Raw genomic sequence first — 23419 nt, 5'->3', positions numbered from 1 at the left:
TTTATTTTTTAGAATAGTTTTAGACTTACAGAGAAATTTTGAAGCTAAAACAGAGCGCCCATATACTCCACACTGTTTCTCCTATTATTAACATGTTATATTAGTATGATACATTTATTACAATTATGAACAAATATTGCTACACATTATTTTTAAATGAAGCCCAAATTTTGTTCTGCTTGCCTTAGTTTTTACCTAATGCCCTTTCTTCTGTTCTGGGATCCCATCTAGTGTACCACCTTACAATTGGTCACCCCATCTCTTTAGATATCTCTTGACTGTTTCTCAGACTTACCTTATTTTTTAATGACCTTAACTGTTTTTAATGAGCACTGGTTGGATATATTGTAGTTTGTCCTTCAATTAGGATTTGTCTGATTTTTTTCCCATAACTAGACTGGGATTATGTGTTTTGGGGAGAAAGAAGAGAGAGGTAGTTTGTGTTTTTTGTCACATCATATTAAGGATAGTTGGCGTTGGCCTTAATCACTTGGCTGAGATAGTGTTTGTCAGGTTTCTTAACTGTAAAAATTATTTTTTAATCTTTTTTAAGATTTTACGTATTTATTTATCTGAGAGTAAGAGAGTAAGCAAGGGGAGGAATAGAGGCGGGGAGGGAGAGGGAGAGAGAGAATCTCGGGCAGACTCTGAGCTGAGCACGGAGCTTGATACCTAAGCCAAAACCAAGAATCAGATGCTTAACAACTGAGCCACTGAGGCACCCCTAAAGTTATTCTTTTTTAAAACCCCTTTTCACAAGGTGTTCTTTAGGAGGAAGCACTATGAGCCGCCCATGCTGTAGGGAATTATTCTCAGCCTCCTTGAAGCGGGGGAGGGTCTGCATGGCCATTTGTCTCTTCTTTCCCACTTATTAATTTATTCAACCATTTATTTACAGCAGTGTGAACTTATGCATATTTGTTTTATTCTTTGGATTATAATTAATAATATTGTAGTGACTTTGCTGCTCAAATTATTCCAGTTTGGCCTTTTGGCTCTTTCAGTTTGCTTTTATGTCCCTTTGATGTACCCCATTAATGTGGGCTTGGGTTTTTTCGCTTGAGTACGTCCGTACCTCCTGACAGTTCAAAATGCCCCAGGATCATCTTGTACTGTCCTTCCTAAGTCCTAAACTCACCCATTGCTCCCAGGAGCCCCGGTTCTATTCCTTAGAGAATGGAATTAGAGATGCGTACTGGGAGCTGGTGCACTCATGTGTTGGTGCTGTTGCTTCTAGTCCCCGTCAGCCCACAGAGCAAGGAATATATGCCCGTATACTAGCCTGTGCATGATACACATCTACAAATACTTCTGTATGTAGCCACGTGATCTACATGAGTTCGTATTAATGATGTCTTCAACTCTAAACTACAACCACACAGATCCTTCTAGACCTTCCCCATTGATTACAGTGATACTTTAAAAAAGGAACAGAAAAGATATTTTTTAAGTATCTGAAAGAAAAATAGAGATCGTGCTTGAGCCAAAAACTACTCCTAGCGCATATTTTATTTAGAGAGGGAGCACATATGCAAGTGGGAGTGGGCAAAGGGAGAGGGAGAGAGAGAATCTCAAGCAGTCTGCCGTTAGCACAGAGCCCCCATGTGGGGCTGGAGCTCACAACCCTGAGATCATGACCGAAATCATGAACTGAAATCAAGAGCTTGACATTTAACTAAATGAGCCACCCAGGTGCCCCACTCCTAGTGTATGTTTAATTGACATGGGTACAATTATTTAGATGCAGGCTACTATTAGCCTAATTTGCATATAGGCTAATATTGTGCATGGAACTTTGAGCAGGCAATGTGGATGTCTTCAAGGTATAATTTGATATTTACCACTACACTGTCTATGTATAATTTCTGAAATCTCACTGTTTGAGAGACAACTACCTTGGTTTTATGCATTCTTGGTCATTATGAGATCTCTGTGAAAATGAAAACAGACCTAAGGAATATCACACAGTTTATTATAGTTTTAAAAGCAAGGAGGATTCCAAATTCTCATGCTCTGCCTTCATCGGCAGTTAGTTGGTAGTTAGCCAAAGAATTGACTTAATTTGGAGTAGAGCAAGGGTAAAAATATAGATGAAGAATAATGCCTTGTAATCTCATGCAATCTGAGACTCCAGTGCCCAGAAGGGAACGTGAAACCACGAGGAAGGCCTCTGGGTCTGCAGAAGCTGGGGCAAAGAGAAGAGTTCTCAGTAAGGGTCTTACAGCCTAAATGTCTTCATTTCAATTAGCATTGGTGAGATGGATGTTTCATTTAAAATCAGTCAGTGTAGTAAATGTATCTTATGCGAATTAAACATTATTCGATGATTGAGAACATTATTTAAGTTCCTAAAAAATGTACAACAATTTCTGTGATATAATTATTACCCACAATTATTTATTAGTCTTCACAATCAATAAAAGGTATAAAGCTTTGTGCTATGTATATCAAATGAGCACTAGTTAATATTTAAACAGTCCCCATCTTTTGCAAAGCACAGACATCAAGGCCCTGGACAGAATCACGGTGTTCTCAGGAGGGGCTTCCTGCCTGTCCATCCCAGGAGTGGGACACAGGAGTCACGTCCTCACATAGGCAAGAGGAGAGAGAAAGTAAAAGAACTCCATAGAATTAACATTCCTCTCTTTGATAACTACCCATTGGAAGAGAGAGCGAGAAAAAGTCAGTTAAGGCTGGCTACAGGAGGGGAAAGCTCACATCCACTCACTGACCTATTTGTGAATTTCTGAAAGAATCAATTCAGGGCAATTGGCCTTCATCCACCACTTCCAAACATATATTCTAATTTGTCCCTCCTGCCCTCCCCAGCTCACCTGTGTTCTCTGGATGTCTCTTCTCCTCCTGAACTACTTCTATGCATTTTGGTGGATATTTTCAGGTACAATTGCTTCTCTGAATGAGGATAGAAGACAGGAAGAGAAAAACAACAGTCACAAAGACCTGGTTACCTTCCATTTTTCCCTGTTCTCTTGTCTTATTTATATGACAGGACAGAAAACACAAAACTTTATTCTGGAGTATCAGCTTCGTTTGCCAGACGTGACCAGACCCAAAAGTACAGCTGAGTCAAAGAAGCCTGGCAGAAACAGGTCATTGAGAGCTCAAGTTCTGGAAGACCACACAAGGCTGGGCAAAATCAGATACTGTCAGCACAGATGGGCAAGAATGGGAGGCTAGAGAAGTAAGCCTCAGCAAGCATTACAGGATGAGTTTTATTTCTCTGTGTGGCGTGCAGACAGCCTAGATTACCCTCACTTCAAGTGTTCATAAAAATGCAGGTTCTGTGGCTACCTACTGACTCACCGAGCCACATTGCTAAAATCATAAATTTAAGGAACTGGCATTTTTAGCAGTGTGTTCAAGTTTGAGAATCACAGTTGCAGAGACGAGAAGACTCAAAATGCTTTTCCAGAAAAATCTGAAGATTCAAGAAAATGTATACAGTTGCCACAGATGGAAAAATGTAGCTATTTAGCAGCTAAGATCTAGGGTAGAGCTATTGGAGCTGATAAGCAGAACACAGTGAGTTCTAGAGGAAAGGCTCCGGACCTTCCACCTGCTCAGCCCCCTTCGTGGGAGACAGGAGCCTCAGCACTCAGGAGTCAGTGGGTGCCCTACGTGAGCAGAGACCTGAGATCAGGCCCTTCCCTTTCCTGAAACAGGGGCAGGAATGTTGGAATTAACTTCTTCTTAACAAAATGAATTCCTTCCAATTCGAGGACTTAAGGAGGGAGAGGCAGGAAGGGGGAGCCTGCACAAAGGTTTGCGGATAAATTACCACTGGACCTCAGATTTGCGTTTTCTTTAGCACTCACCCAAACTGTCCTTGTGCACACAGAATTCCTCGTTTCCTTTTCAGAGGAGCCTGTTAGGACAGAAAGACATGTGACAAGGGATTTTAGTGATGGGTTGGTGTTTTGTTTTTGTTTTTGTTTTTGTTTTTTTATCTAATAGCCCTGAGAAGTTTCGATTCCAGGGGACTCTTTGACTTGGGGTCTGCAGAATCCTGGTGGATAGTCGTGTTTTTGTGAAGGCCACATCTTTGTTTATACTCTCAGCCCCAGGAAGGCAGACACTAACAAAAGGCCATCTTATTTCACCTCCGCGTGTCCTTTGATCTCAGCCTGTCAGTTTCAGCAGTGTCCTGCCATCCTTGGGTGGGGGGAGGGTGTCTGGGCTAGCCCCAGACACAGTCTCCGCAGAATGCCCCTTCCACCAGGTTGCAGGATCATGGCTGAGAGCCAAAATCTCTCCTGCATATCATTTGTTCAGTTTTAGTACATTTTAATTTTTCTTCCTCATTGACCTAGTAGCATGAAAACATGCTTGATTCAATCATCATTGCCCGATGCGTTGCGCTCTCTGTCGCTCACTAACACGTAGCTCTTTGCGCTTTGCATTTCTAACGGGGCCTTTATTGACTATCTTGGGCCATCCTTAGCATCACTGTCATTATCTGCATGCCATCTCAGGATCACGCTAGGCAATTAGCCAGTTCATTGGATCAAGATTCACAGGCAAATGATTGATTAAGCCTCCTAAGACACCTCTGACTGTCTACGCTGGTCAGGCGGAGAGGGTCTGATAGTAGCGCTTCTGAGCGCTAGCAGTGAGTTCCTTGGGTTCCGTTCAGCTCAGTTCACGACTAGCCTGCCGAGACTGATGAACGGTCGGAGCACATCGCATCCCTTCCTGACTGCACAGCCACGCAATCTGGGAACGGCAAATCCCGTGGAACGAATGAATGATCTGGACGCATTCCCTTCTGCAGCGGGACATACTGATGCTTTTACGAGGCATGACTAACCTGAGAGGTGCGCTCGGAGTCCCAGGGGAGCTTCTCTACCGAACGCTCACGATGCCCTATGACGTATGTGTCGTCACAAACGCAACCACCTGCCCGGGAAGCAAAAGAGATTGGATAAGCTCTCCAAAGCCACAGAGCTGATCAAAAGAAAGCCCATCTGACCTAGGCCTCAGTCTTGGTCAAGCGCACCTTCTTCCCACCGTGCTACCTGCCACTCGAAAGGCAGCTCTACTATTCCTTGAGCTGGAAAAGCTACTCAGTCCTCCTGTTTCCCCGCATCAGACTCCTGGCTTCTCACTTGCAGGATAATTGTACTACCTGTTCAAAGAATGGACCTCACGCAAACTGAAAAAACTGTTCTCGGGGCGCCTGGGTGGCTCAGTCGTTAAGCGTCTGCCTTCGGTTCAGGTCGTGATCGCAGGGTCCTGGGATCGAGCCCCGCATCGGGCTCCCTGCTTGGCGGGAAGCCTGCTTCTCCCTCTCCTGCTCCCCCTGCTTGTGTTCCCTCTCTCGCTGTGTCTCTCTCTGTCAAATAAATAAATAAAATCTTAAAAAAAAAAAAAATGTTCCCTGTACTCTAGACCACACCATTTATTTAGGGCAATAATTACCTCATTTGAAATTAATTTAAAGATTTTTCTCATGTATTCTCTAAATCCCAGATCTTTTTGCCCCGGTGTTCCCCTCTTGGGTGTTTCCATTTTAAGACTATCAGAGAGGCAGTCACCGTAACATAATTATTAATTACCTTTAATAAAATGGGGGTGATGACCTGCATCCCAGGAGATGTGAGGGCGGGCAGGTATGGGGTTTTCCAGGCAGTGAGAACAAGCTTGCAAGGAGCCCTCCCTATTTGCACAAGTCTGACCTTTCCCAGGAAGAAGAGTTTCTAGTTAATCCACCCACTGATCTGCTCAATGACTTCCATATAAACAATAAAACCACCTTAGCTTTCTGTTTACAAGCAAAAGCCACCTGTGGTCCTTGGTTGCCCAGATCTGATCGCCAGTTACATTAATCCTCAGAGTTTAAGACAGGAAGGGAAGTGGGGAGTCAGGAGACAGGAATTCAACAAATTGATTTAACATGAAAAGAACAAGGTTAATAAGAAGAGGAGAGAGAGGGAAAGAGGAGAGAGAATATCCTTGTCTGCTCTTTTTGGTTCAAATTCAGTAAATAGGAGCATTACCTTCTCAGTAAATAGAAACATTTCTGTTTCGCATCCTCTTTCCATTCTTTTCCATTTTTTTGGCCCCCATAACATTCATTTGACTTTAGATGCCAGATGTGAAATTTGGGCCTGAAATTGATTAAAGGAACATCCAGGTCCCCTGTGTTTTGTTCTCTCCAGTTTTGTACAAAGTGAGCAGAATAACACTGGGTTTTGTCTGCATCTTTGGAAAAGATGTCCCTAAGAAGCTGTCTGTGGCCTACAAAGCTCTAGCTTCTATTTCTAAAGAAGGTTACGGAGCTGTTGATGCTGTGTGTTTCCCAGGCTATCTTTTTGGGGGAGTTTGGTGTGTTCCTATAAGAAGTCTGTTTCTTATGTGTGAGCAGCAACTTCTCTGTACAAAACTCTCGAACTTCCCGAAATCTGTGTGTGATCAGAGAAAGTACACTGAATTAAGCAATAGCAACACTGGATCCGCTAACCAGCTACGTCACTCAGTTAGTACACGTCAACTTTTCTGAATCCTACCCCTGTTTGAAAAATGGGGAAAATACAGCAGTGATACTTCGCTTATGGGGTTGTTCTGCTTTTCAAAGGAGGTAAGGAAGACACAGAATGATCAGACTCTCCGAAATACTATACAGTCGTGAAGGGAGCATGTATGTGGTTATTCAGTTGGTCATTGATTTAACAGATACTAACCAAATATCTGTAGTAATAGGCACCATGGTACCTGCCGGCCTTTGCCATTAAGGACCTTATGTCTTGTTCAAAAATAGTAGGACAAGGAAAGAGAATTTCTGTTTACCTACAACTTGCCAGATTTCAAGAGCTTTGTATTAGTGTATCACTTAATCTTTCCTGTCATTATCGCCAACGTCACATTGACCCTCATTTATTGAGCTTTTGCTAGGTACCAGGTGCTAAACTGAACACTTTCAGTTAGCTTATGCGATCCTGGCAAACATGAGAGGTGTATATTAGTATCCTTCTCATAGATCAGGAGACAGGCTTCTGTAGGGGATAACTTGCTCGCCCATAAGGCTGTAATGGCAGATTCCAACTCAGATCTGCCCACTTCTAAAACCTATGCTCTCATCACGAGCCCAAATGGGCCTCATGCAACTCGAAGATAGCAAATCCAAGATCCTGGGGATAAAGTCTAAGGCTGTATAACAGCAAACAGGACCAGGAGCTGAACTGGATATCATTTCCTTGCAAAACACTGTTCTTTCTACCACGCCACTGCCCAGCACCCACATGTCACGACTCCAAGCCAGAATGAGCCATAGAATGATAGCATTTCATTGAAAGAGGACTTATTTGAAACGGGCCTCAGGAAAATGGTTCCCTTTGAAACATTTTCTTTTTAAAGACTATAGGAAATCTTATTTATAGTGTTTAATTTCACTTCTCATTTTATTAACATGACTGAGGTGGTATTTTTCCTTTTCTGTTATAACCTGCTGATTTTGTAGTCTGTATTATTTTATGACGCATCCTTTAATTTTTTCTATTATTTCACACTGAGTGTTTTAATGGGCTTTCAGAAAATTTCCATTCCTTTCTCAAAAAAAAAAAAAAATTCTTTCTTAGAAAGGTTTTCTTTGGTGCATTTCCAGCTGAGGAATAGTCTCCCAAGCTATATCAAATGTTGTTAGCTCTCTGTTCTCTCCTATAGGTCTATGGAGATGAGCTTTTAATATTTATTTCTAAAGGCTGTTTTCTCTGTTTATACCCTGCTGTTGAAATGAGCACTTCAATAAACTTCTTAATGAAGGTGGTTGAAGCATTTCCTTTTGCTTTCACTTCTATTGCTTTTGAGATGACAGTGTGGTAAACACTTTCTGGGCTTTTAAAACTTTCTGTGAACTTGAAATGCTCTAATAAATAATCCCAAAATCATTAATTGGCATAAAGTATCACTGAGTTTAGAATTATAATGTTTTTAGCAAACAATCACGCTTTCAAGCTTATATTATCTCTAAACTAAATTCTCCTACAATTCAATCTCCATAAGGCTTTTGTGATAAAGGCTACATCTGGCATTAAGGTTCATTATGTATTGTATTCCAGTGTAATATAGAGCTCCAATCCTGTGACATTAAATCAGTAATACTTCAGCAAAACAAAATTGTTAGAGGCAGAGAGGAAGATTTCCTAGAGGCCTGTGAGAATCCTGTTACACCACTAATCCAACTCCTAAATATGTATTATTTTTTATTAGGATCTCCAGTGAATTTCAAATAGGTTAAAGTATTTTTTCAAAATGTAGGCTCTGAGAAAGTCAAAACTGTATCTTGTCTGGTGTCCCACATCAGCTAATAGATGTTTACTACCTGTCTCATACTCCCAATGAGTAATCTAGTCCCTGGAAATAAATTTCCCACACTTAGAACAGTTTCTATAAGAAACAAGAATAAGGTCACCTTTTTTGGCAATGATACCCTATTGTCTTAAAAATAGACAGGTCACCTCCTCAAAGATAGGTAATTGTCCACCAGGTAGGAATTATTCACTGGGAATGGTCATGCTGGGCTATCTCATCTGCCTATCCATCCAACTGTGTCACAAAGGTAGAAAGCTCTATCACCTATCTATCTATCTATCTATCTATCTATCTATCTAATATCTATCTAACATCTATCTATCTAATATCTATCTATCTATCTATCTATCTATCTATCATCTATCACCTATTTATCTGTCCTCTATCTATAAACTCCCTTTATCTATCCATCATCTCTCTTTCTCTATCTACCTACCTATGTATCTATCTACCTACCTGTCATCACTGACTTCAAGGGAGGAATTTATTCAATCGAGAAGTTGTCACTGCTGTATCATAACAGCATTATTTGAGCACATACACCAAACGATGACCATAGCACAAGTTCTAAGAGAGCCAAAGCATAGATATATATAAGGATGAAAAAAAAAATGGTCTTTTTAAATTGCTTATGACTACTAAAAATCAAAACATACATCTAACAGGCATTATAAGAGAGTAGCACTAAAACAACTGCTAAAAAGTGAAAGATGATATGGTCTTTGTTTTTGTATTTTTAAGGCTAGTCAAGCGAAGCAGGAGGAGTGGAGAAGGAACAGAGGTCTGTAAGTGGTTGCAGTCAATTAGCTGTAAACACCACAGCACTTGGACCATCCGAAAGATGATATGTTTTAAAGCAGCAACAACTGGAAGGGAAAGCGCCATGAACACACAGACTGACCCTCAGAGGTGGAATGAACATGGGTAACTCGGGTAAACTTCTCATATGCAGGGCTGTACTTGCTCTTAGAGCTGGACCGGAAAGGTGAGTTAGGGCCGCTGCTCTGAGCTACCCTAAGAGAGGGACTGTTCATCTGTATTCTATTCTCTCACCCGTTCCTCAAACTGGACATGAGGAGGACTGAGCTCCTATAAGTCCTGCAATTCTCAGGCTTGACTCAGCCGGGCAGGTGGAGATGTCCTACTTTTGTTCCTTTCCTACCTGTCATTCCTCCTGTAGAAGGTCATACAGTCAAGGAGGGGACTGGTCTTCGGTCAGGGATGAAGAAGAAATTTCTGGACACTCCTGTGAAGATTCAGTCTCCCATTCTAGAAACTTTAAGGTCATCTGTGACTACCTTTCTCTTATGCCTGACTATCAAAATGTCCTGAAGGGTGTCTGTCTGATCTCCCACCACCTCTTTTATTAGAGTGGCTCAGTCCTGGGCTCAGTGCCCACCACAGCCCAGACCCCATATGGCCATCCATTCTCCCCACTGAGGCCAGGACCATCTACATCCAAGTCCAGATTTACACAAGAAATTATTCTTTTTTTTTTTTTTTTTTTTTTTTTTTTTAAAGATTTTATTTATTTATTTGAGAGAGAGAGAATGAGAGACAGAGAGCCTGAGAGGGAAGAGGGTCAGAGGGAGAAGCAGACCCCCTGCCGAGCAGGGAGCCCGATGCGGGACTCGATCCAGGGACTCCAGGATCATGACCTGAGCCGAAGGCAGTCGCTTAACCAACTGAGCCACCCAGGCGCCCCACACAAGAAATTATTCTAATTAATGGTTCTTCATTGCACAGAGATTAACCTTATTGTCAAGAGCAGTGGTTTTTTATTCAGACTGAGTCACATAACCCTAATCAGGTTACTAAATCTTTCCATCCTCACCTGTAAGATGGGAACAATTCATTCACTCACTTACTCTTTTGGAAATGTTCCCTGAGATCCTAGTATGAGGCAGATGCTGCTCTATTCATGAGAGACACATCCATGAACTAGACAGGAAACCCCGCCCTCACAACATACATGCTCATGGGTCCCAAAGAGAACAGAGACAAGCCCTTCCCCAGGGGATCTGACAGCGATGAGAGGAATAAACACAAAATAAGTCATTATCTAGGTAAATAAGAACACTTAAAATGCATAAAATCTCTTCCACCTTCAATATTTGCTCTAAGAAGTTATGAATTATGCATGTAAATATGGTAACGATGTACAAAAGAATCCAAATGTGCTTAAGTTCCCCTAGTGAAAACCCTGCTCACCTCGGAGAAACTGAGAATAACTGGTTCATAAAGTTGTTGAAAGTAATAAATGATAACATCCCATGCAAGGCGCCAACCAGTGTTTGCACACAGTAAGAATTCATTAAGTCTTACCCAGGAGTAGAACACGTCCTCAACTCGGTTTGCACCTCCCTTGTGAACCCCGTCCTCAGCGAACCCACCCTACCTCTCCCCCATGCAAAACCACTACCTCAGCTTCCGTGGATCAGAGGCAGCCTGGCTCCGCCACGTCCTTCATTTTCTGCTTCTTATTTACACGTTCTCCCCTCTCCTTGACATGGTCTTCAAAACCAGGAGAATTTTAGTTGTTGGGGGGAAACCATATAAGTAGCTTATAAATCAGAAAATTATATTTTTATATTGGATGAAGCTGAATGGTTTAGAATTAGCTTTTATTGTATTTTAAAGCTTTGAAACATTCACGCTGCTGCAGACAGAAGTTGAAAATAGAAATGCAGCCCAGACACCTGTTTTGTTTGCCTCATACAGAGCTTTACAATATTGACTGTGAATGCCTTCACATGGGGTAAGTCCCTTCCATTCAGCTAAGTTCCCACCAGGATCTTTTGTTTTACTCCCAGAAGTCTGCCCTCATTAAATTTCCTCCTGTCCCCCGTGGTCACAGAAGATTGCCCATCTCGGATATAGTTAGATAAATGATAACCCTCTCTTAGCCAATAAGTTTGATTAAAGAGAACAGCACCATTTCTTTTTGCCAATACCTACCCAACTCAAAATAGAACCCCAGAGAGTGCGGGCTGGACGTGTTTAACTTTAGACTTGCTAGAAATACCGGTAGGTTTGTCTAAAGAGATGCTCAGTCCTCTTGCTTATACACGCCATATGAAGGAGAATCTTACCGAACTTTAGACTTCGGCCAAGTTCTCAGAAGGAAAAGTGAATTCTAAGCATCAAGAAAGAAATACAACTATAGGGTAAAACACTGGATTCTTAGTCCTGTTGCAAATAATACCGTAAACCCTAAAACCACCCTATAACATTTTGGATAATGAGGAAAAACATATCTAAGCAAAAATGGAAACGTTTTATAAACTATCCTGCTTTACAAGGCACAATGTAGGAAGCTCATAAAACTGAGGGGGTTTCTCTGAGAGGGCTATTTTTGGGGCCATGGTAATAAAACTTCCTGGTTCTCTCAAATTATATTAGACATTTGATGTCATTTATGACGAAAGATGAAAATAATCACATTGCTGGAGGAAACTCTTTCCACATCTTGAATTCAATGACACCAGAAACTTCTAGAAAGTGAGATCAAGGAATCCCAAATTGGAATTTAAATCCCTGCTACTGAAAGGAGATTGGAACCAGTTTGTGAACAGTTTATGATCAAATTATAATGAGTTAAGAAATGAGAAAGCGAATCATTTCAAAACTTTTATAGCAATTTGACTTTGCTGTAACATTATATCGTATTTTACAAAAATAAGAGTCCTCGATGGGCTGGAAATGTTAAAAATGAAAACAAAACCCCACAGTGTGGAAGTTCCTCTTTGAGCTGATAACAACCCATTAGTGTCGGTATGGTAAATTTCCTGAGTGCAGGGGTTTGATGTCAGGCAGACCAAGGTCACTTCCGGTTCTGCATAACCAGCCCGTGTGACCTGAGGATGCTCATTTCACTGTCTGAGACTCAGTTGCCCCTGCATACTGAGGGTGGAAATTGTACTCACTTTAAGTGATCCTTTGGGGGAATAAAAAGAGATAATTTTTATAAAGAAATTTGGCACATTTCCTGGGATATTTTTCCAAAAAAACCTGTTACTGACAGAGGAAAATGCAACCTTTAAACTCGAATTGCACATACTGAGTATGTGAAGAACTTGCAGGGAAAAAATAAGTTAGTATCATTTCAGAGGATTGATTACAATGATCCAACAGCTACAGTTTGTATGTGGATGTTAGATTGCCTATCAAATGAATACCATAGCTTCTAGCATTAAATGCATAATTAAATCACTCTAACACAAACACTGCTCTATGGGTAAATCACATTTGTAGGGTTATTTTATATGTCAGATGCTAGTCTTTTTTCCTTTTTTATTCTGCCACAGAGATAAATATAATATGCATACACACACACAACACACATACACATATATGCACCTCCCATGTATTTTTCTTGCCAGTCTTGGTCAGATCAATATCCCCTGTGCAATTTTTAAAGCAAGCATCTTGTGCTGCAATAGGTAATTTTCCTTGTCCATTTCAACTTTCATATTTCTCACTAGACCCGTCCACAAGCGTGTTTTATGGCCCCATTACCCAGTCCCCTTAGTGAGACAGATGTCTTTCCTTGGGCAATTGAAGCAAGGTTACCCATTTGTATCATCTATGAGTCAAACCCCCAAATTTTATGCGTGTGGCCAGCTCTGCCTCAAGAAACAGCCTCCTGAAGCCTCTTAGAGCCCTTCTAACTTATGGAAACTCTGTCTCCTCGGATGAGAAGAATAATCATAAATACTTGTATTTAACTTAGAACATCCAATGTGCTTTTATATACATTGTTTTATTTACTCCTCACAACCCAGGGAAAGGAGATGACGGATCTTCCCAGCTTCTGGAAGAGTTCTACAAGTACCAAGACAAGAGTAGCTTAGCTGTTAGGGTCCATATATCAGTCCTAGATGCCTTTGGACCAAAGAGTCGTCAGGGTGACAACTGCTGGTTATTTCTTTTTTAACAGATTGCTTTTTGCTGAAAGACATTGTGAACCTCCAGTACACTGGGCTATATGCACTTCTCTTCATTCTATATTATATTTGATTACCGGATTTTCTTTTAATGAAACATTCATGATCATTTCCCTTACAACATCAACGTTCTCAGTTCCAGGAAAAATAAAGATTCATTAAATTATCAAATGCCAGTAATCATTTTATTTAAGCCAGGAAGGCCATATACATATAAATACCCAGAAAATATTTTAAGTTATCAACAAGGCTGTTTTAGTCAAGAATATAAGCAGAGGATACAGACACAAAGCACAAGTATGCTTTGCCTGTGTTTGTTTCCTAGATAGCGAACGTGAACTAAGAAAGAAATGGATAGGTGATGGTTTAGGAAGTTTGCCTAAAATTGAACTATTCTGCAGTGTATCCAAAAACTTACATTTGATGTATTTTCCTCTAGGGGATAACAATAAGCAAGTGGCCGAGTCAGGCCTGCACCAGACTCCAGACACAATTTTCTTCCTACCCCTCTGCCAGGCAGCCAACGATGCTATATTCATGACCTAACTCCCACATCTTGCCAGCACGTCCCACGTGTAATCCAGAGCTGTCTACCTAGGATCACTGGTGTGTTGAACTATAGAATCCGAAAAGCCGAAGATTGTGTTTGCTACGGTTGGGATTTAAGCCTGTCTGAATATGCCACTTTCTAGCCAAACAAACCAAACCCAAGTGGAGGGAAATCTGCCAAGACAAACTTTCAAACCCCAAGTTTGAAAACATTGGAATTACGGTCGTGTAGCACTCCAGTGTAAATGTTGTCACATTGGGCCAGACCGTCAGTTTCGGAGAGGCCCCAACTGTGGGAAGGGTGGACGGAAAAATTATTTCTGGTGTCATTGACTAGTTCTTGTTGACAATGGCAGAGAACGTGACTTACTCGCCCCACTATTACTTCTCCTCTTCCTCCTTAACAAAATCCTGCGTTTTAGATGGACACATCGTTTCCGACCCAAGAGACTATAATTCCCAGGAGACTTCTTCCATAAGAACTCACACTGCTTTGGTTCAAATCCCAACACTTCTGGACCAAACTGATGCAACAAACTTCCAACTATTTTCCCTGCCCCCTACCCCACCTACCTATGTATTGTTTTTCACATCACTGAGAGTGCTCTTGACAAAATCCCGATCCAATCCTATTCAACCTCCACTCCAAATTCTTTAATGCTCTTTATGATTTAGAATACAATAAGGCTAACTCATTAGCTTGGCACACAAGACCCTCAAATGTCAGACCATGCCCATCTTTCCAGCTCTGTCCTTTGCCCTTGTCCCCCAAAATATGCTACACTATAACAATAGTGTCTTTCCCAAACCTTCCCGAAAGACCAAAACCCTGAAACTGTTATTCCTTAGTCTTTGTAAAAACATTTACTCACTGTTTTTGAAATGTGAAAGCATCTCCTGACCCTACTTCTTTTCCTGGGCAGAAGCTAATATTCTCTGCTGTGTTCTCAGAAAGGATTCTATGTATTTCTTTTGTACAGCTCTTTTAATAGCTTCTTTTATAGCTGATTATTTCCAAAAACTGTATGTGTCCTTCTTGGTTCATCCTCATGTCTCAGGGCCTTCTGAAGAATCTCAGACAATGTGGGCAGTGAATACACATTTAATTGCTTAATGGTAACAGATAGCTGGTGACTTTGGTGAGATGTTGATAATTTTTACTCTACTAACATAACTTTCTTGTATCTTCCCTAGGAATAGGAGATTCACTGAGGTGCCAAAGATGTAGTAAAGTCCTCCTTTAACTGTATGCCCCAAGTTAAGATCCTGGACATAAATCCCTTCTTAGATAGAACTTGGAACTGAGTCCTATAATGCTCTTAAGATTGAGACAGACTGGGATGGAGACTCCATGGTCTGTGTTATTTAACTTAATTAGCTTAATTGATGCTCAGAGTAATTCTGTGAAATAGATGGTCTTATTATCCTAATTTTGTCATTATTAAAATATCTTTTATGTACTCACGGTCAGTCATTAGCTAAGACTTACAACACGTAGATTCCCAAATTCTCTGCATGGGAACAACCTTTGATCTGATATGGTTGTTATCTTTGAAGGCAAGTTTTTATCTCTTCCAACTGTGTTCTCACATATCTGTTCTAGCATCTCTTGGAAATCCTTGACCTGTTCTACAGGGCATCTGGTATTTAATGACAAAAGATGGATCCAGTGGAAAGTCACAATCTCATATTACCAGGTTTTCCTAACCAGTAGCCATATTCTACCAGCTATGCTCAAAGCCGTAACTAGAACTTTCCAAAAGCAGGTATCATAGCCATACATTTGTTTCTTGCTTTCCCTTTCTCCATGACATATGGAGATTCCAAAGAGAGAGAAAAGCCTGTCAGTACTGCTCCGTAAGTCTACCTTCTTATCTACTCAGATACTTACATGTCTCAAGTTTGTTGTCAAGGTTTCAGTGAGAAAAAAAAAAAGAATTAACTTTTTATCCTAGAATATTTGAGAACATTTATCCCAATCACAGGTTCATATAGGGCACAAGTAATTACATCAAATGGTATTATGTCATTTGGAAGGTCATGCTCCTAGTTAAAAGGATCTTGCTCATTGTCTTGATGCTATATCTAAAAGTTTGTGATTACATCTTTGTTCCAATGTGGTAAGACTTTTAAATCCTCAACAATTTCCTTTAAAAATAACTAATTGTCTTTTGAGTAGTAAAACACTGTCTGTTTACTAGTACTTGAATGGGGTGCTAGTTCATTAGATCACTTTACAGAGCGGTCACAGACTAGATCAAAGCAGGGAAGAATGGTTCAGAGATACCCAGCTAGAAGTAAAGGTAACAGACCGAAGTATGACATCACAATGAGGTACACAGGTTGTTCCTGGAATTAAAGGAATGATAACAAGACTTCTTAAGTGTCTATTTCAGTCCAGAGACTATTCTAGGCAATTTATATGTGTTACTCATTTAATTCAACATCCTAAAATTAAGGGTATTATCCTGATTTCATAAAGGAGACACCTCAGGCTGTAGATGTTTGAGTATCTTGCCCACATCACAGAGTTACTGTAAGCATTGGTACCGGAATTCAACTTGGAAACACTGGGGTCTGAAACAGATGGTTTTTGCTAAGTTCCATGGGGTCCCTCAATAAGGCGTCATCGGGTGCCAGCACTAAGAACAGCCCATCAGACCCCAACTATTTCATAAAGCGGAGGATGTCCTGCCTTTCTTTCCCCTTCAACAGATACCTGTTAAGTACCTACTGTATGTCAACACCCTTTTTAAGTTGCTAGACATAAACAAAATTGAAAAGCCTGTTTTCTTATCAAGTTTATATAATAGTGCGAGTCTTTGGTTTTATTTGTTATGCTTTCTGCTCTGTCTATAAATATTTCCAAATATTGACAAAAATACACCACATTGTAGACTCTCTAGTGTGCCTATTTGAAAAACTCTCTATATACTCCACAAATGGTAAACAATGAAAATGTACTTGTGTTTAAATTAGAAAAAAAAATTATCCTGTGGAAGAGCCATGAAGAGGATGCATACTGCCCAAGTGAACTAAGAATATCAACTAAACTGTTAACACCTACAGAGTTTAGTGTGAACGCTGAATTCTCAAACCTGTTAAATAATGCAGTGCCTGATACATGCTGCACACCCATTTACATATGTGCATTTGTAGATGTCTTAGCTGAGTCACCAATAGACTTAATGTGTTTTTAAAGTTTTTAAAGAACAAATATCCCATCTCACAGTTGCAAATGACCAAGTATATATATCTATATATACCTCTTTATATATAGGGTTATATCTCTATCTATCTATCTATCTATTTATCTATATACTATGATTGTGATCATTGAATGTATCAAAATAAAATTGTTTTCCAACTTCAATGTAACTTTTCTTGAACAGCAGGACTTATGATGATGACAGCCTCATCTCTAATTTTCATTTCCTAAATTTTAGGACACTGGGGTTTTTTGAAAGAACTTACTACATAAAATTCATGGAAAGCTACTACACGAATGAGAAATAAATGGTTTTATTTAAGATAATGTTTCTACTGATCTATCTAACTCCCTTATGTTTATTCCATCTCTTATGTTCTCTGGAATAAAGGGTAAGAAAACAGTGTAAGTACCAGGAAATCAACCTCAAAAAATAAAAAAATTAAAAAATGCAAATTTTCAGAAACTAAAAGCATTTACATGTTTTAATTTTATGCTTTTCTAATTTACATTGCAAATACTGGCAACTAAAAAACATTCTACAACCTCTGAGAGGTCAAATAGTCTAGCAAGTGTTTCCAAAAAGGCATTCTACACATATATCAATAAAATGATGGTAGTGAATACATAGAAAGCTAACGGCCACACCTGTTACAGGTAAGCACTTTTAGCAAACCATTTATTGGGCTCAGCCTTACACTTTCATTAGCAATCTTGCTCATTGCTTTGAAGTCATACTCTTTTAGTTCACGACTATTTATCAGTTACAAGAAACTCATGATTGAATTGTGTGTGTATATATACAATTATATATATTCTATATAAATTCACAGACCTGACATGTATTAGGGAAGACCACACGCCTGTAAATTTTATGTGCATTAATAACAGTTTTAAGTGGGGGCTATGGTCTTATTTATAGTAAAAGAAAATAAAAACAATTTCTTTAACCAGAGATCCACCAATAGGAACATAAATAATAAATATACAAAGATAACAGACACTTTACACATTGAAAAATATAGGCAGAATTATTTGGTCTTGAAATTGTCGGGAACAGGGGCTCATGCAGGTTGTAAGGCTAAGGCATGACATGATACAAATGGTATTTATTTTAAAAAAGATTTGTCCGACGGATCAGGGAAGGTAGAAGAGCAAAAGAGACTCAGGAGTCATCAGGTGACAATTAATGTGATAAAAGAGGTGAGATGAGCCTACGTGGAGATATTTAGTGGTAAGAGACGGATGTTAATCCTTCACACGCACCATATTCTTAGACATTTGCACAGTGGTGCTTGTTTAGCTCAGAGAGATACTCGTCAAGCACTACTGTCTCCATTTTACTTGAGACTTAAAAAGAATAATAATCCTTAAGATGTTCCATATGTGCTTTTCAAAAGCTCTTGTCTCTAAGCCAATAAACCAATTAGATCAGCCTAAACAAATTGTTACCGTTTTGAGAATTTCCTGTACCTTACGCATGTGTAAACATTTAAGGCATTATAAACATCGTAAGAGTAGAGAAACACAACTCAGGCATCTGTTTGTCAAATGAAGTTCTCCCAGTTTTCTATTTCCACAGGTTTAAAAAAATTTTCATGGAGAAGTTTCAGCAGATGAAAACAAGCAAGCTAATCCAAACAATTGTGGATCTACCATGTGGACAGTAAATTGTTATCAGCACTGTAATTCCATTATTTATGAACCTAGATGCCCATTCACATGCTACAGCTTAACCTGAGAATGCACTACAAAAGGGAAAGAACTAATTTTCTTAAAATTCTAATTATACAAACACACATATGTATGTATACACCTTCGCCAGTCTTATAAAAGAAATATTTAATTAAAGGGTGTTCTCTCTAACAAGGATAAATCAACCAACCTAGAATGCTTTAAATTAAGCCCCAAAAGATGAGCCATTTTAAAAAACAAACAAACAAAAAAACAACTTCGGGTCATCTAGGTGTCAGAGTCAGTTAAGCGCCGGGCTCTTGGTTTCAGCTCAGGTCGTGATCTCAGGGTGGTGAGACCGAGCCTGGCATCGGGCTCCATGAGGAGTCTGCTTAAGCTCCTCTCTCCCTCTCCTTCTGTCCCCCCATGCTCACACACACTCTCTCAAATAAATAAATGAATCTTAAAAAAGAAAACCTTCTATTTGTTCTGTGATTTATATTTTACAAGCATCACTACATACATAATATTTGGTCATGATGATGGTGACCAGGATGAATATTTCTGTCTTGGCCATGACAATGACTTGGGTTCCCAACAGATACAGTTTAAAGGGTACACTATACACAAATATGTACCATTTGTTAATATGGGACATTGACTTTCAAGCATTTCCCTCATCTCCCCTCCATGACCTCCCCAACACCATCCCCATCACCCCCAGAGTCTAATGCATCACACTGAACATATAACATTCTCTTGAAGCCTTGTTTTTATCCTGAAAATTTATGTGAGTTTCAAATATTCTGTCATAATGTGTCCGTATTCGTTGTGATATAAATTATTCTCCCCCACCTCCAAATCTTTCAGGAAAATGTAGTGTGTTGATCACATGGCTTTGAGGACACCAGCACAGGATGTCACATCTGGCGAGCTCAGTTGGAGAAGCACTTCTATAATGTTGAAAGATCAACCCCAGTGGACTAAAAAGTAGTTGCAAAAAGAGTATGCAGCCCCAAATCTCCATCTCTCTGCCTGTTACCTTGGTACCCACTTATCCTTCTGGTAGGGGTAGGAAAAATATTAGGCAGCAACTCTCAAGGGGAGGAGAGCTTCATCCTTTTAGTTTACCAAACATACCGACTTCCCAGGGAGAGGTGAGCAGAACAGTGCAATCCAAAAGGAAGAGCCAAGAGGATAAGACCGCAAAAGAAGAACAGAGTTGACCTACTATGGAAACAACAAAGCTATTGATTTCTCTCCATTCCTAATTTCAGTCCTCACTTCTTAGTGCTATAGCCATTTGCCTTTACTCATTCAAATGCTTCTCTTTAGGGATTGAGTAGGACCCTTTTCCCCCATTCAGCCCATGATCATTCCCCCACATTTTGAACTTTCTTCCGTTAACACAGGGAGCTTCCCAGTTAACCACAGATGCTGTTTTCTACTAAAGGGAAATTGACACAACATGCGATAATCCTATCTAGAACATTAGGAGTTTAATTCTCCTTCTTTGCTATTTCTTCCATGAGTCAGCCTGGAGCCAATGGATAACTCAGCTTTTTTTTTTTTTTTTTTTAATTTTGTTTATTTATTTGAGACAGAGAGAGCGCGCGGGAGCAGCAGGGAGGGGTGGGGAGGGGCGGGGAGGGGCAGAGGCAGAGGCAGAGGGAGAAGCACACTGAGCAGGGAGCCGGTGTGGGGCTGCATCTCAGGAGCCCGGGATCATGACCTGAACCGAATGCAGACCCTTAACCCTTGAGCCATCCGGGCATCCCTGGATAACTCAGCTTCTTAATGTCTTCCGATTCTCTCCTTTGGGGTACATCTAGAAGCTACTGAATAGAATCAGGTCATTGCTTTGATAATTTTCACCACAGCCCTACTGTACAATCTACCAAAAAATCACCTTCTATTTATTTGTCATCTCAAGTCATGACGTTATACACCAGTTCCATTAGACATTTTATGCAATGCATAGCTGATAATAAAAATACCCAATCAGTGCCAGCCCCTGGGTGAGTGCTGGGGCTAGCGTCCTCGGTACGGATTGGGCCGGAGGAGCTGAGCTTGAGCCACCTGGAGCCTCCGCTGTGCATCCTTGGGCCCCATCCCCCAAAAGCTGTGCAGAGCCAGGGCTATGGGGGGACACAAGAGGGACAACCAGGTGCCTACCCCCCCACACTGTGCAGGGGCCCAGCCTTTCTCTCCTGTGCCAGACCACCCGGATGGGGGATCTCCAGGCCCTCCCCGTGTGGCCTAGCCCAGCCTGCCCGAGTCGTCCCACCAGTTCTACCAATGGGTTAGCCACTCGCCCCACCCCCACCCCACATCCTATTCCCGCTTGCCAAGGATCAGGGGATGGGCAAGGGCTACCTGGCCCACTCTGGAGTCAGCACTAGGTCTCAGGGGAGGCCCATGATGATCCATAATGGGAATCAAGCCAATTTGGGAACAGACTGGATCCAGCTTCGTTCAGAATTACTACTAGTTATTTCATAACTCCAGAACCATGGGAGGGACAACAATCCCAGGGGAAGCTGCCGTTGTGGAGAAGTTGCCTAGCCTTCTGTTGCAGAAAATCCAGCACAGCACCACAGCGTGGGACCAGCAGCCCAGCCAGAAAGGTGCATCCTCGGCCTAGTCGTGGGCCAGCTCAAGGCGATGAAGACCCCATCATGGGCTTCCACCAGATGTTCCCACTGTAAGAACATCAGTGGTGCGTGGGTTTGCACCAGCGGCGTGTTCGGGCTTGCCCTGCACAACTTTGGCTGACCTCCTCCTCCCAGCCTAGCATTCTTGCTGTTTCCTCCTCCTCCTCTTCCCGACACTGTGCACAAGCGTCCAGATGCTCTGCAGACCAGCCACAAACGAGCAGGACCGTGGTGGGAGTGGGCACGGCGCGCACCTACTCCAGGTGTCCTGCACGGCTGGATTGCTTGCAGCCGACAGAAGTGCGTGTTGTTCTAGCACCTGCCTTGGAAAGACTTAAGTCATGCAAAAGGTTGTCTTTTTTTGTTGTTTTTGTTTTAATCTGCTGACAAGTTGCTCAGTAACCCGAAAATGTAAAGGAGAAAGCATCTGCCTCACTGGCCAGATATGGATTTGTTCAGAGGTTTCAATGCCATATTATACAAAAACAAAACAAAACTAAACCATGAAAATTTTCTTAAGGAAAAAACAAAGCAAAACAAACCCAATCCCTGTAAAACAAAGAATGTGGTAGCGTCTCTGCTGGATAAGTAACCATATTTACTGTCATTTCAGGCTCACCAAACGGAAATTAATTCAATTACTCCGGGGATTCCCACTTATGAGCAGAAGAGCCAGAATTCAAATTCAGGCCTGATGGACCCTGAAAGCGAAAGAAGTCCTTGATCATTTTACTGTCCTGTGCCCTTCCCGTTACCCATCCCAGATAATTTAAACTCTTAAATTTTCTTTTCCAGTGTATGTAATATTCTCTCAATGCCTCTTTCCCCAACAATGTCAGCAAGTAAATGAAAAACCAAAAATAATTCTAAAAAAAGAATTGTCTATTAAGGATGAAGAAAACCAAGAAAAGTAAACCTTTGTACTGTTTAAATATTTTTCACTATTTTAAATTTATTTTCTGAAAACTAGTAAGAAAAAAGTCTAATCAATTCTAGCCTTTGGCAATACTACTTACACAAATTCCCCCATGTGTTCACTATAAGAAGATAGTGCATTGTTGCTAAAGTATATTTTCGCCTTAGAATTACAGTACAACTAATCTTATCTGTAACATAAATTTCAGAATTCCAAGATCGCTTTTTAACATTATAAGAAGTTTAGAGACAGCTTAGGGAAAATTGAAGAAAATTTGTTTGGAAAAACCACTTCCAGTAGTAAATAAAAGGACTAGGGTGTAGGTGTGTGTATATGGTCAGAGAGCATCTAACTGAACCCAAAAGCTCCCCAAAGCAGCAAGGGAAGCACCTTGCCCTTTAATAATGCTGATCAAAACTCTTGTCATAATTCATCAAAATCGTGGCTGATTGGCTAAGTACTTCTAAAAACCTCGAAGTTCTGTCAGGTCAAAGTTGAAGTATGCTAAATAGACTCAGAAAAAAAAAAGTACCGCTTTCATCTTTAAAAAAACAAAAAAAACAAATGTGCTTTCTTTAGTATCACATAGCAATTTCCTAAGCACCACCTTTCTTTTAGGATGATACCTTACTTTTTGGTTGTTGATTTGATCATCATAACTGTTGTCCTCATCACTGTCATCCTCACTGTCCCTGTAGTACTTCTTCCCATTTTCCTTCTGTTCAGCTGACCTGTCATTTGTCCAGAGTGATGCATTATGGTTGGGTAACTTCGTGTCTATTACCACGTGGCTTATGGCAATAACAGTACTTACGTTCTCAATGATTTTCAGAGTCACATAGCATGATATTAAGAAACTAAGACAGAGAGTCTATTTTTTTGAAGAAAGTGACAAAAACAATATAGAACTTTGAATAGTATCATTATACATCTTTATGATCCATTTCTAGTGTCATTAAAATCTTTAAAAAGTCTTTAAAATTCTTTTTCAATGGCTCTTCAAACATGTTTGAGTAATTCTAAATTAAGCTATTTATGTTTTACAGATTGAGTTTATATCTTCTTTCTCCGAAAAGAAAATAGACAAATGTCATGGTCTATTTTTATTAGAAAGAATGTTCTAAATGTACTGGCTTTAAGAAAT

The 23419-nt window shown here is 40.5% G+C and overlaps 1 pseudogene; it reads left to right on the top strand.

Annotated features, from left to right (window-relative positions):
- The first annotated feature begins 21136 nt into the window (after window positions 1-21136).
- Window positions 21137-21480, top strand: LOC110585899 (annotated as a pseudogene).
- The last annotated feature ends 1939 nt before the right edge of the window (window positions 21481-23419 follow it).

This window comes from Neomonachus schauinslandi, chromosome 3 (genome assembly GCF_002201575.2).
Source record: "Neomonachus schauinslandi chromosome 3, ASM220157v2, whole genome shotgun sequence".
NCBI classification, from domain to species: Eukaryota; Metazoa; Chordata; class Mammalia; order Carnivora; family Phocidae; genus Neomonachus; species Neomonachus schauinslandi.
The sequence above is the reverse complement of the archived record's forward strand: the minus strand, read 5'-3'. Positions and strand labels throughout refer to the sequence as shown.